A 14,319-nucleotide genomic window follows, 5' to 3' on the forward strand; every position below is an offset into this window, starting at 1 on the left:
AAAAAAAAAAAAAAAAAAAACAAAAAAAAACAAAAACAAAAAAACAAACCAAAACAAACAAACAAAAAAGGAGTCAGTCACTTTATAACATTAAAATTCTGTAAAAGTGAAAGACAACTATAGCTCTAGGAACTTGTGATGGTTCCAGGTGACTGACTCTCAGTGACTCCAGCAACTCTGGCCCTGCTAACAATACCTATTAACTCTCCCCGCTGCCACATCTGCCAACCACACAGTCAGAATACTAGCTGGACCTGAGTTACAGCAAAGTAAAAGAACTTTAGTTTTTAAAGTTGGAGCTATACAAATTGCTAAAAACCTAGCAGTTTAATGAGGAAAGCTATAAAAACAACTCAATAAGGCTAGCAGATAGATAGCTAAACAGTTAATGGCACTTGTGGTGCCAAGTCTGACAATTTGGGTTCCACTCCCAGAACCTACATGGTAGGTGACAAGTCCTGAGTCCTACACGTTGTCCTCTAATCAATGCACATGCTTACACACATACAGTAAATATGCAAAATGTTGATGAGAAATTAACTTACAGAAAACAGGGTTCAATAATTCTTCTACATGGTTCAATTAGCAGGAAGTGGTTGCAGTCAATAACTTAGAAACTCTTCTTCCCCATCTAAACTCACTCAGAAAGCTCTACAACTCTGTGCCATCTCCAGAATACCTACGAAGAAGTGTCGATACTTTTTCAATCTGGAATAATGAAACTGAAATGAGGGTTTCTCAGAGACACTGGAGAAAGGGCATTCTCCTCCCAGACCCAAGGTTTGGTACTGGTGTCTATTAAAAAAAAAAAAAAAAAAAAAAAAAAAGGTGGGGGGAGCAAAAGACAGATGAGCAAGGGGAACGGCACACACACTTAGAACTTGCATGTGTGGATGCCACGCAAAAGATGAAACTCAAAAAAGGGCCAGAATAAAAGTTTAGCTCACTGATGGAGGGCCGGCCTGGCCCGACCTGTGTGAGGCTCCAGACCAGTCACCACTGGGGACAGGAGGTTGGGGGTTACAAGTCTGAATGACAGAAGGAAGAGGGGCTTGAGAAACTCCGGCTGAGGGTAACAGGTTCTGGGATGGTGAATGGAAGGGATGCACTTCAGAACAGAGACTGTTGTCTCATACAGATAAAAAGAACCTCAAAGAAGAGCCCCCCAAAGCTATGTAACATCTTCAGAGTATGTGACAATCTGGAGTAATTGGGACCTAGCATTCTCTCATAGATCCAGCCATTCTCCACTATCCAGAGGAAATAATGGAGTCTTAGGAAGCTGTAGTACCTGATAAGTTCACCAATGCATTTCTTTACAGAGAGACACATTTTCCCTACACACAAGGACAGCTTTTTCACAGCTACTCTCTAAGTGCCCCAATACTTGGAAGAACCATCTGGACACATGCCAAAGGAGCACCTTTGGGGTAGCACTGCTTAAATGTCCCCCATCATTCAGAGAAATGTTCACATCACCTTGATATGTATATTTAATTAAAGTCTAAGGTAAGCAGAGACAGAACAAAAACTGTGAGCATGATGTTTCCACTGAATGTCCATTAAGGTAGTAATTAAGGTTTCATTTGTGTGTTCATCTAGGTTTTTTTTTCTTCTAGCCTGAAAGAATGTATTAATGCCAAGGGGGGCGGGAAAGGACATCCATCCTAATTAAGCCTAATGGAACACAGACAATGATGTCTACTATCTATTGTGCCCTTTCTATGTGCTAGGCACAGTTGGTTCTTACCAACACGCCATAAGATAGCTACTTCCTTTTCCTTTTCTTTTCTCTTGAGACAGATTTTACTGTGTAGCCCTTAGCTGGCCCTTAACTAGCAGCTACCCTGCATCTGCCTCCCAGGTGCTGGGATTATTGATTACCTGTGCACCACACCCAACCAGGGCAGCTGCATGTTAAGTGGCTGAAATACAACTCCTGTCTGTTACAACTGTGGCATAAGTTATATTTTCATAATTATGTAAGTCTACTTTCTTTTAGGGGAACTGAAATCCACTTCAATATAAGAAAAATCCCACAATTAGAAAATAATTCTCACACAATTCACTTAAAATACAAAAGCTCTTTTGCATTCTAAAAGCCTCAACTAATTTTAGCTCAAAAATAGAAAGCTTGGTTCATCTAAGATGCTCATGCAGTACTTTAACCTGGATGACAGTTTTCTCTCTTTGCAATGAAAAGAAACAGCATTTTCACTAATAACGCTAATAACTGTCTTTAAATAAAAGCTTATGCAGTTTTGCATCACTTCACATATAAAGCATTCAAAGTTCTCCATCATTGCAGAGGAACAGTATCACAAGCAAGCCAAGAATTACTCAGCGCTGGCACTAGAGGTCTTTAGAAACAAACACTATGGATTGTGATAAAGTAGAAGAATAAGCGAACACCACTCTAGGCTCAGGCCCTCCAATCCTGCTCCAAAGCAACTAGCAATTTAGTCACTTCAGAAGCTTTGGGCCTTGATTCCCGATCTACAGAATAACCATCTCCACCTTGTTCCCGATCTACAGAATAACCATCTCCACCTTGTACTCTTCCAGCTCGGAAAGAAATGACTCATCGGCCTCTCACTCTCTTTTTGTGAAAGTTATCACCATTACTTCACATCCAATAAACTGCTTTGCTTTGGGCCCACCAGCCCACTCCCAAGTAAGAGAAAGGGAAGGCCGTCACTGCTGGCTCACCAGAGACGATTCTCAAGGTGAATACTGTAGAAGCCATTATAATGTCAAAAGGTGTTAGGTTTCAATATTTTAAGCTGCTGTTTTGTATGCCAGTACATTCTCCCAAGGGACAAATAGTAAAATTCAAGGACAATAAGGATGAAAATATATAATTAGCCATTACTTTTTCAAGAACTCAGAAGACAAATTAAGAACATTAGCTCCTTTTTGCAGAAATGTTTTAATTAGCCAGCAAAGTAGCCTTCAGATTTTTTTTTCCCCTAAATGTTAAGGACTCCCTAATCAAGTGAGTTTTCATTTTGTAAGCCCTAAAGAACTCAACAAATGTATGAAATTAGTAATACAGGTGTGACTTTAACCGGAGACTAAGGACTAGTGCAATTCTTAGCTTACTCTTTCTAGTCCACAGAAAATGAAAGTGATAACATCACCGCAGGGCAGCCACAAAGGTGAAGAACTCCAGAAAACAGCCACCGATTCCTGCTAGTGTGTCTTCCTTCCGTAGCTAAGCCAGTCTCAAAAAAAAGGACTATTAAGATTAAAGTACTCATTGGACTAAATTCCCAACTGTTAGAACACTTGGGCTCATTTTAGCACAGCCTTCTAACACCAGCATCTTTTTCATTTCATTCCTTAAAGAGAAACCATTTTTAAACTTCTACAGAACATGTCGCTCAACTTTACATGGCCCTGTAAAGAAACAGTCAAAAGCAGGCATGACTTACTCGTCGGTCGTCTAGGATAAATGTCAGTAAGCCCTAACAGTCCAGTCCAGCCTAGTGTTAACTTTGAAAGGAAAAAGCCTCCAGGGTAGATGAGAAGCTGCTCTAAGAATGTTAAGGTGTAGTTGGAAGAATGTCCAGGAAAACTGGTAAGTGCCCAATGCCATCAAATACATACACACAATTTAAAATAAAGGATCGCTGACTAAGTCCAGCAGCGAGCCACCTTTTGCTTGGAACGCTAAAATAAAAATGTCAAAAGCTCGTGACTGACCCCCATAAGCCTTCAAAGTTGAGAACCAAACCAAGTGCATTAACGCTGTTCCTTAGCATCCTTCTGTCAATGCAATCCCTCTCCACAAAGTCACTCCGCTTCAGCTACTCGAATGCACAAGCCCCAGCACCAAAGAGCCATTTATTAAAAGCTCAAGGACTTGGAGCGGGGTCTTCCTTGCGGCCGCCTCCGCATCCTGTACTAAGCACACCAGGTGAAACCCCCAGAGATGCTCCAGTGTTTCCCCGCATCCACGCTCCCCGGCTCCTTCCTTCACTTCCCGGTAGACCTTTTATCGTCGACCTTGAGGACCCTCAGGTCGGAGCTCTGGAGCTCTAGTGGCTGGACCCCTCTACTCTTGCAGTGGGCACCGACGACACCCCCCCACCCAGTCTCGACCCATCACGACCTCGATGACGAATGCCCTCTATCAGCCCCGGACGACCCCTTTCTCCCCTTAGGTGCCCCGACTCCAAGCCAAAAGCAATTCCTCCGAGACCTACCGAGAGCCTACTGCGCGTAAGCTCCCACTACGCGCGGCACCGCGCGCAGGGGCTCGATGCCCCGGCTTGTCTTCCTCTTCCCGGCGGATCCATCCCGGCCCAAGGGCCGTGCCGCCTGCGCCGAGGTGCGGAGGCGCCCGCCGGCGGAGGACTGCGCCGGGAACGGGGACCCAGGCAAGGAGAGGCGGCCGCTGGCGGGCGGGCGCCGGGCGACCGCGGGGACACTCAGCGGCCGGGACACGCGCGGCGGCCTCATCCAGGGCACCTGCGGCCAGGCAGGATGGGCCGGGTCGGCGCAGTCGGCGACAGGGCGAGCGCGACCGTCAGCGCGTCCCGTCCTCCGCTCCCGGCCGGCCGGCGCAGCCTCGCTTCCTCCGGACGGAGCCCGGGGACCCCAGCTCGGCCGGATGCCCCCGCCAGCCCCCACCCTCCCGGCCGCCTCCCCCTCGTCACCCTCTCCCCTCCCCCCGCCCCCAACCCCCCACCGGAATGGAAAATACCTCCCGGGGTGGGAGGCGGGCTGGGCCACGCCTCTCTGAAGAGCAGCCTACCGTGACCAATGGCAGGCGGGGCTCTAGATGGGCGGGACTCCCGGCGGCCAATCCGAAGGCGGGTCGGTGAAGGCCGGAGGAGGGAGGCTGGGAGCTAGAGAGGGGAGGCCAGGGAGTTAAGGAGGTCCGGCCGCGCTGCTGCGTGCAGTGCGCGGCTGCCATTTTGGAGTCGGGCAGCTGAGACAGCGGCCGCGTTCGGCCGGAGAGGGAGGAGCCAGTCAGGTGGGAGAGAAGCTGACACGTGGGCGGAGTGGGCGGGGCAGAGCCGGCTCAGGCTGGAGGGGAGGGGGCGAGGACTGCGAGTCTAGGAGGCTGGAGAGGGGTCACGTGGCCGTGGAAAGGGCTAGGGGTGGGCGCTAGGGTGGAAGGTCAACCTGAGGTGCGGCTGGGGCGTAGCTTTGTTCCTTTGGGCTCTGTTAGGAAGACCAAGGGGGAAATGCTGAATGGAGGTTGCGAGTGCCGGGTAGAAAAATGTGAATGAATCTCCCTAGCTCCCTTCAGCATGGAGCCATCCAAGTCACTGAATTCCAATATTCACGGGAAACCGGGCACCTCATTGAATTCAGCTCTTCCTATCCAGGCTCTCAAGCCGCCACGAAGATGACTCATACACGAGGGGAGGGGTGTTGTCACTCCCTCTCTTTGCTTGCATTTTATGTGGATCGCCCCGGCCATCGAAATGGCTGCAAGGACAGAGAAGTGGATCGGGAGATTGTGACATCCGCGAGACTCCTCAGCTGGTCTTTTAGAACCGTGGTTCATCATTCATAAGCTAGCCGACCACTTCTTAGACATACTGCTTTCCGGTGCTCAGACAAAGCCTTGTTCTTCCCGTTTACTTCATGATTCAAATACAGTCTGTTCCCCCTGCGAATCTACCGAAAGTGGTCCTTCTATCAGCGACATCCATATAGGGTCACTTTTTAGTCCTGTTTGTTAAAACACGGTATAGCCTAGGATGACTTGAAACTCAGTGTGTAGCCCAAGCTGGCTTCTTGTTAACGGTGCTCCTACTTCAGCCTCCTGAATATTGAGGTTTTTGACCACCTTTAGTCTTTAAAGGTGGGGACTGCAGACTACATTTTTCTTGAAGGCTTTTCTTAGAGTCTTTTTGGCCCCACCCTACCTTTCTTAACATTGTACATCCTCAGATTGCTTTTTTTCAGTTATTTTTAATTGTCTGTTCTCTATTGGCTCCTTGAGAGGCCCAGGGTCTGGCCCTCAGCCCTCTTATTTGGAAGGCACACACTGCACACGAGCTGATCTAGCCATTCAGATAGAATCACAGATGAACAACCGGTCAGTGAGGGCCTGATCTGCAGTCCTAGGTAGCATTTATCCGCTCCACTTGTCTATTAGAGTAAGTTCCACATTGGAACACACACCTTCTGAACCTGACCAAGCCGTCCCCTCTGGTCCTCGTACTGTTTTAAAGTACCACACTAACTTTCTCCCCAGAGCTCTTGGAACCAGAGAGCAAGCCTCCATCCACTTCCTTATTGCTCCAGCATCTCCCCATCTGCTAAAATTTGGATCTGGGATGTTCTTCACAGGCCTATGAATTACTCTTGGTCCTTGGCATGAAGGTGGTGGAACCTTTAAAAGACAAAGAGGCTAGTGAGACGCTTTAGGTCATGGTGGGGGTGGTTATAGTGGGTTGTGAGAACCCCATCCTTTTGCTTCACTTCGTGTGCTGGATGTGAGCAGTTTTGTTCTGCAGTTCCACCCCTGCCCTCTTCTAGTTAGCTTTAGCTGTTAACCTGACACACCCCAGCATTATTCCCCTGTGGGGAAGCTCAAATGGAGGACTACCTTGATCAGCTTGGTTCTTGGATATGCCTGTCAGCATTTTCTTGATTGTTCATTGTTGTAGGAGGGCTCAACCACTATTGGCTATGCATTCCCTGAGCAGTGGCCTGGACTGTCTCTATAAGAAAGGTAGCTAGCTGAAAATGAGCCCAGAAGCAAGCCAGTGAGTACATTTTATTTGTGGTTTCTGCTTTGATTCCTCCTTGAGTCCATGCTCCAACTTCCCTTGATGCTGAACTGTACACTAAAAGATTAAATAAACCCTTTCCTCCCTGAGTTGCTTTTGGTCATAATGTTTTTTCCAGCAACAGAAAACAAACAAGAAAATGCCCCGATGTGCTTGCCTTTCACCCATGAGAGACATATAGAGAGTAAGCCTACCAGATCAGGACTGGAACCTCCGAACTGAGCCTGAATAAGTTCGTTCCCTTCATACACTGATCATTGCAGTGTCATAACCTGACCAACATACTTCTCATGGTGTTACATTGACCGTATGAACTAAACGCCATCTCTCCCTTGCCACTGTCACTTCCTCCCTTGTGCCATTTAATCACTAGGCCAATATTTATTTAGCATTTTAGTATTAGCTCAAGATGTAATGGTCAACAAAACTGACAAGATTGCTGATGGGGCAAGACAAACCATAGATGAGTAAATTAATAACCAGGTAAGCCAGGAGCGACATGCATTCCAAAAACTAAAACAGGAGAAGCTAACAGGACCTCTGGATTGTTCCTGAGCTTTTCGCTGCAGGTGCCCCGCCTGCCTCTTGCTTCTCCTCTCCTCAGAGAGGACTGCCCTGGATCTCACCTGCTCTTGGGTCATTCTCATTCATCTACCCAGAGTGTGTCCTGCTTCTATCTCTGCTGCCTAAGTGAGAATCCTCCATATAGATGGTAAGCTGTCTTGCCTCAGATCAGAATCACAGGGGGCACTTAAGATTTTGTTTGTTAGCTACTCTGTAGCCCTAAAACTCACAATGCTCCTCCTGTCTCATCCTCTTGAGTGCTGAGATAACAGCTCTGAGCCACCATGTCCAGCAGGAGTAATGCTATCCATCTTTGTGCCTTGGCTCAAAATAAATGCTCACCATGAGCGTTAGTTGGATCTCAAGTCCCCTGATGCTTGAGTCAGGCTACCACAAGAGCGGCCCTAGCCCAAAGCAGAAGGCAAGGTCCCGGAGCTCACCTAGCTGAGTGTGGTAGCAGTGATGTTTGGAGGTAGAAGACAGGGTGATGAATGGTCTCACCTGGCTTGGTGCCTTCTAGGCCTAGAATTCCATGATGTTGTACTTGCATGCATGACAGCATTTGCTTCATGCACACTTCTTACTTGGCAGTGCCAAGTATACGTGGACAACTTAAAAGTACCCTTTATTTCACATGATGGGCCTCAAACCTGAAGAACTCTGGGTGCATTGCCAGGACAGGCCCTGCAGGAGGTCTCAGTGGCCACTTCACTTTGTGTTTCCAGGCCCTTGGGTATTGCACCCCAACAGGGAACAAGCTGTTGCCAATTCTGTCATAGTCTTTGTAATGAAATCCAAGTCTGGCAGAGGGCAGTGCATAATTATGAAGTATTATTATGGTTTTTATCATTATTAGGCACCCAGCTGCCCAGCCCAGGAAACCACAGTAGTAAAACACTGAGAACCAAGCTCCTCTCCCAGCTGGCATGAATAAATACCAGGTGTATTGGCACAGGGTTTCGCAGCTCCACACTCATCGAGATGAGACCTTCTGTCCCTTCCTTTTGGCAAGATCCAATTTTAAATGAATGGAGAAAGAAAAATGCAAAGACAGACCTTTGCCACCACTTCTGAATCAAATTCATTTTCCTACATCTCCCGAGAACAGTTTCTTCTCATCTGCATATTTATTGCATAAATCTTTTCCAACTTTATCCTTGACCTGTACACTTCCTAAGCATCATCTACAAAGTCTCCTGAGAACATATGGGATTTGTGAGGATGCTCGCAAGGGACACAAAGCAGGGATGCCCAGAAAGCATAGCCGTGTGTGCAGAGAGCTCCTCCTCAATGCCAGGCTTGGTATTTCCACTCGGGTTAGCTGATTCCACCTATAGCACCCTCTGGGATAGGTTTCATGTCCCTACTTCCTTCAAGGTCACAAAGACTTAGTAAATGACAGAGCTGAGATCCCAGAAGAAACTCAAAAGGCTGGTGAATGTTCAAAGTGACTTCTCCATACTGGCAGCTGAATGGAAGTATCAGCTTTCATCTCTTTCTATCAACTTAAAAAATGGTTTCCTGTACAAAGTAGATTTTAAGCTGAGCACTGGAAGAACGGTTCGGAAGTGCTGTTGGGGGAACGGTGCCAAATGAGGACGCTGTGCTGGCCATCAGCCTAAAATCAATCAATAAGAAGAGTTTTCTGTTGTTACTCAGAGATGAGTCATGCTATGTTCTTCAAGTACCTTCATTGTCTTGGCTGCTCCAAAGGGAAAGTCAACAGTAAGATTCTGGGCGAGAGGCGTGGGCTGAGGAAGGGTGGGTAAAGGGTGGAGGGCAGATGAGTTGGGAATGAGTCCCCCCATGCAGAATTCCCCGAATGGCTAGGGAAGTGGCACATGCAGCTTGGCTTCTGAGGCAACCAGAATTAGGGCACACTGTTACAAAAGATGTTTGTAACTGGTATGTACACAGCAGTTTCTTGTCTTTTTCTAAATCAATTGATTAATGACTAATAAAATAATTTATTTAGTACTTGCTGTATCTTAAAAGGAACTCCACTTCAGGAAGTTCTTTTAGCACTTTTAGCACTTTTTTGGGGGATTTAAAATTATATAAGGCACTCATTTTAAATGTACTAGTTTGTTCTGTTTTGATATATATATACATTCCTTTGTTACCACCATCATTATAAAGAGATTGAGCAATTTCCTCATTCTCAGAAAAGGCTCATGCCCATTGCCAGCAAGAATTTTAATTCAGCATTATATATAATATGTGAATATACATATAGTTTCTTGGGATCAAACCCAGGCTCCCACCTATGCTAGGCATGTCCTCTAGATACTATACCCTTCCCTCTCTCAAACTGTATTTAAATGGCTCCAAAATCTAGATCTCCATTCAGCCTCTACCTTATTTCAGAACCTAGATTCCATTTTCATATGTGTTTCAGCTTCTTCCTGGAAGTTACAAGCAGGCGCTCAAACCAAACCAGTCCAATGGCAAAGGCTTTACCTTAGGTATGCCAGTCCAATGGCAAAGGCTTTACCTTAGGTACACCAGTCCAATGGCAAAGGCTTTACCTTAGGTATGCCAGTCCAATGGCAAAGGCTTTACCTTAGGTACGCCTAACCTCCCCTTCCTGCTGAGTACTTTGTCATATTCTCCCCATCCCTCTGTGTGTGTGTATGTGTATGAGTGTGTATATGTGTGTGTGTGAGTGTGCATGTGTGTGTTTATGTGAGTGTATAATGTGTGGGAATGTGTATATATATGTGTGTGTATGTGAGTGTGCAGTATGTGTATATGTATGAGTGTGTATAGAGTGTGTATATACATGTGTGTGTATGTATGAGAGTGTGCATGTTTATGAATGTGTGTGTGTGGAGTATGTGTGCATGTGTACTTGAGTGAGTGTGTATAGAGTGTGTGTGAGTGGCTATGTATGTGAGTGTGTAGTGTATGTAAGTGTGTGTATATATGTGTGTATGTGTGTTGAGTGTGTGTAGAGTGTGTATATATGTACATATGTGAGTTGTATATATGTGAATTGTGTGGCGTATGTATGCATGTGTACGTGGGAGTATATATGTGTGTGTGTGAGTGTGTGTGTTTCAGGAATCTTTCTCCTGTCTGTCTTCCACCACCAGAGTCCATATGTGAGTGTAGTGCATGCAAATGTTCTGTCTTCCGGTCTCTCCTGTCTTCACTGAGCTAGCTCATTTGCACAATTGCATGAAACTCCTAACCAATTCCTTTCTTCATGCTCCGATTCACCCACCAATCTGCCACTGTCGTTTTCTTTAGAAAACCCAGATCTGTCTGTTTCAATCTCCTGTTCTCATGGGCTGCCCAACTGTCTGTAAAATAGCACTTTTTTTTTTCCCCAGCATTGCCCCTTCTGGGCAATTTCCCCTTCTGGACACCCCTGCTTCTCTCTATAGATGCATATGTTTTCCCATTTTTTTTTTTTGTCATTACATTTTTACCCTAATTGTGCCTTCTTTGCTTGAAAACTGTTTTCTTACAGCCCCAGTAGAAGGGCCTTCCCTTGGTGAAGCCTTTGCCCTGTGCCCTGAAGAACAGTCCCCTCTAATGTGTTCTTTCCCAGATGCTGCGTCTGTGTGTCACACCAATGCGGAAAGAGAGCAGGAGGCTGCAGCAGGAGGCCTTGGTGGAAAATCTTAGTGCTTGTCTGCTGTGCTCTCCAACCCAAGTCAGAAACATCTCCAAGTCTTGGTTCTTTCACTTGGAGAGTGGCCATTAAAACAACTGTAACGGGCTGGAGAGATGGCTCAGGGGTTAAGAGCACTGATTGCTCTTCCAGAGGTCCTGAGTTCAATTCCCAGCAAACCACGTGGTGGCTCACAACCATCTGTAATGGAATCTGATGACCTTTTCTGGTGTGTCTGAAGACAGCAACAGTGTACTCACATACATAAAATAAATAAATTAATTCTTAAAACAAACAAACCAACAACAACAACAACAACAAAAAAAAACCCTGTAGCTAGAAAGCTCTGTCTCCTGATGGATTTTGAGCAGCTCAAGTGAAAACCCAACATCTGGGCATTTTCTGTCCCTTCCCACTAACTTATTACTGGCTCTATAGACTGGTTTGTGGCAGAATTTACTTATTCATTTTTTTAGAGGCATGTTTTCCCAATTATTACCTCAGTTAATTCTCTTTACATGGTTTCTATACTGTTTCTTCAGAAGCCACTCTGATAGGCTCTGCCCTTTTTATAATTAGTAACATAAAGTTCTCAGAACAAATGAAATGAATATTCATGATTTATTTTAGAAACTTCTGTTTATTCAATTTTTCAAAGCCACTATCTGTGGCCCTGTTCTAGGCACCAGAACATACAAGATGAACAAGATCATAGGTGTGACTAAGATAACAAATCCAAAGCAGTAACAATTCTGATCTGCACTGTTAGAAGTGCTACAGATAGCCCCGAGCCCTGATGTGCCTGGAGTGCTACAGGTAGCCCAGAGCCCTGATGTGCCTAGAGTGGTCAGAGCAAGCCTCCCTGGGCAGGTGCGTTTGGTCAGAAGAAAGCACATGACATGCACACAGCTCCAAGGGCATCCCAGACGAAGGCAGAGACACTGACAAGCCCCAAGACTGGGCAAGGAAGAATCCAAAGTATTGGTAGACCTACGAAGAATGGATGAAGCCATTGTGAAGCTTTGAGGGTCTGAGTGAGGAGATTAAGTCTTATTCTAAATGCAACCATAATCCTTTGAAGAATTTTGAGCAGAAGTATGATATAATAGGACGTAGACATTACGGTGCAATTGTTTGTTTTCTACATTGCTTAAGTGATTTTAAGGAATGTATTCATGGGACAAAGAAAGGATCAGAAAGCAGTGCAGTTCCTTTAGGCTACAGATGATGAAAATCTGAATCAGGGTGGTATAACTGAAGTGACCAAGAGTCTCACTTCTGGACAAGATATCCAACTCTCAGCACTTATAATTACATGCAGAAAGCCACGTGTTAGAAGAGATGTTGTCTTCCCTTATGTGTTTGTTTTGGTCTTTTATAAAATAGCTTTCCCTGTGTGGCTCAAGCTGCCTTGAACGTACATTGAAATCAGCTCGTTCTACAATCTCTGACTGATCTGTTGACTTGAAAAGGGGAAAGAGTGACATAAAAAAATATCCAAGAGACTGAAGCTATTGGAAAGAACAGAGTGTCTAGCTGTAGAGAATGTGGGAACCAGTATGGTATAGACATCTCTAGCAGCAGCTGCTTGGCTCCCACCAACAATATGCCTTGGATCATTGATTGGATTTTTTTCTTTAGTTAAGAGCATCTATAACTTTTATGAAATTACCTTACACATCTGAATGATTTCTCTTAAGCTTTTTTTTTTTCCTTTCTGGTGTGGATTCATGACTTATCAACCAATATTCTCCTGTGTCAGGAGTCAAAACAGAAAGGTCTAGTGTGGTCTCTGTCCTCCTCTCCCCTCCCACTCGGTTCTCCTTCACCCTTAGGGATTGAGATAGCTGTTTGGCTTGTTCCTTTGTGTATTGTCCACATTTCTTCAAATACAAGCACTTCTTGTGTATATTTTCTCTTCTCTTCCTACATGAGAAGTGGCAGGTTGCATTCCTGTATCTACACACTGCTTTTCCCTCTAGCATTATAACTATGAGATTTCTCCTGTCCGTTGGAACAGAACTTCCTCATTCTTTCAACAGCTGTATAGTATTACCCTCTATAGGATATGCCGTCGTTTATTTAACCATCCCCCCATTTCGATTGTTTCCAGTCTTTTCTGTTTATTATAAACAATCCTGAATAAATAACCTGGTGTGTATATAAGCAAGACAGATAAACTCCCAGAAGTTTCGCTGGCTGTAATAAACTTCAATAAAAATTTCTGAAAGAATGTTCTGAAATGGTGTGACCAGATTACCAAATTAGAATCTTGGCATTCCACAGATTAACTCTGACGTTCCATTAAGAATACTTCCTCATTCTTGGCCTGGAAATGACATCTTTGTATTTTCTCCAACAAGAAAATTTAAAAACATTTAAAAAATATTTCCTTCAATAAAGAATCCTTGGAGTGATGTGGGTCAGTAAACCATGCCAGGAAGCTTGGTAAGCTGGAGCAGCTCTGAGACCCAGAGATGGGTGGGTACACACCTCAGACTTAGGCAAGCCCCCACTGCCTGCCAAATTCCTGGCCTGAAACATGTGCCACACTCTTCAAGGAGAACAAGGAAACGTGACCTGTGCTCCTGTAGACCCAGAACAGAGTTCTCCATGGTAATGAGGGTGTAGCCAATAAGCTTGCCAGATATTTCTCCCTGCAAAAGGTATTTAATCTTGGGTCCACCCTGAGAAGTTGGCACAGAATGGTATGCATCCATTTTCCACAATGAACAGTCAATAAACAGTTTAGAACCATGGACTGTCTCTTTCATCAAGATCCACCATGGGGAACATGTTCTGTAGAAGGTCTCTCTGTGCTTCCAGTCACAACCACCACCAAGCTAAGGACAATCACGCCTGAGCTAAGCAAGAGCTCCCCTCCCCCGCCTCTCCTGGCCTGGGCTAGACATCATCCTCACCCTGTGGGGCCCAACTCTACTCTCAATTCCTCATGACTCAGTGATACCTAGAAGTTCAGGAGTTTGGGAGACCCTGGCCCTGGACCTATTGCAGACCTACCCCCCGCCCATTTCATTGCTGACTTCTCTGTGCAGTTCTCCAGCAGTGACTGGGGGCCCAGAAGCCAGAGAATGCCAGCTTTGGCTTTTTCATATCTCAGATGGTGCTTTCCCACTCCCAGAGTGGTGTCTTCGAGCTTCTCTGAAGCCCAGCACCCACTCAGGAGCATGGGATAAGCACAGTCAATCTCCCCACACACTTGGCCTCCTGGGCGGTGGAACTCAGACCATCAGTGAGTGGATTTTAAACTCTTACTTCCATGTGCAATGCTTCTCTGAAATGAGGTTTCAGATTAGGGATGCTAGGTTTGGAACTGAAGGCTTAAATGAATCCTGATCCCACCGCCATCAGTCCCACCCT

At 45.5% G+C, this 14,319-nt stretch overlaps 1 protein-coding gene and 1 long non-coding RNA gene across 5 annotated transcripts in view; one reads left to right on the plus strand and one right to left on the minus strand.

Moving 5' to 3' along the window:
• Socs5 (suppressor of cytokine signaling 5) overlaps positions 1–4,921 on the minus strand; it is a 38,183-nt gene extending 33,262 nt beyond the window's left edge. For 2 of the 4 annotated variants that reach the window (XM_031355943.1, XM_031355941.1), the window contains exon 1: positions 4,209–4,651. The gene's annotated coding sequence lies outside the window, so the exon portion shown is untranslated. Of the gene's footprint in view, positions 1–4,208; positions 4,652–4,708 lie in introns of those variants that run through there. The other 2 variants (XM_031355945.1, XM_031355944.1) reach the window with 2 other exon arrangements.
• On the plus strand, positions 4,739–5,633 carry LOC116079848. The gene is made up of 2 exons (XR_004114171.1): positions 4,739–4,981; positions 5,340–5,633. It is a non-coding gene; the product is annotated as an uncharacterized LOC116079848 (long non-coding RNA).
• The last annotated feature ends 8,686 nt before the right edge of the window (positions 5,634–14,319 follow it).

Source organism: Mastomys coucha, unplaced genomic scaffold, assembly GCF_008632895.1.
Source record: "Mastomys coucha isolate ucsf_1 unplaced genomic scaffold, UCSF_Mcou_1 pScaffold6, whole genome shotgun sequence".
Lineage (NCBI taxonomy): Eukaryota > Metazoa > Chordata > Mammalia > Rodentia > Muridae > Mastomys > Mastomys coucha.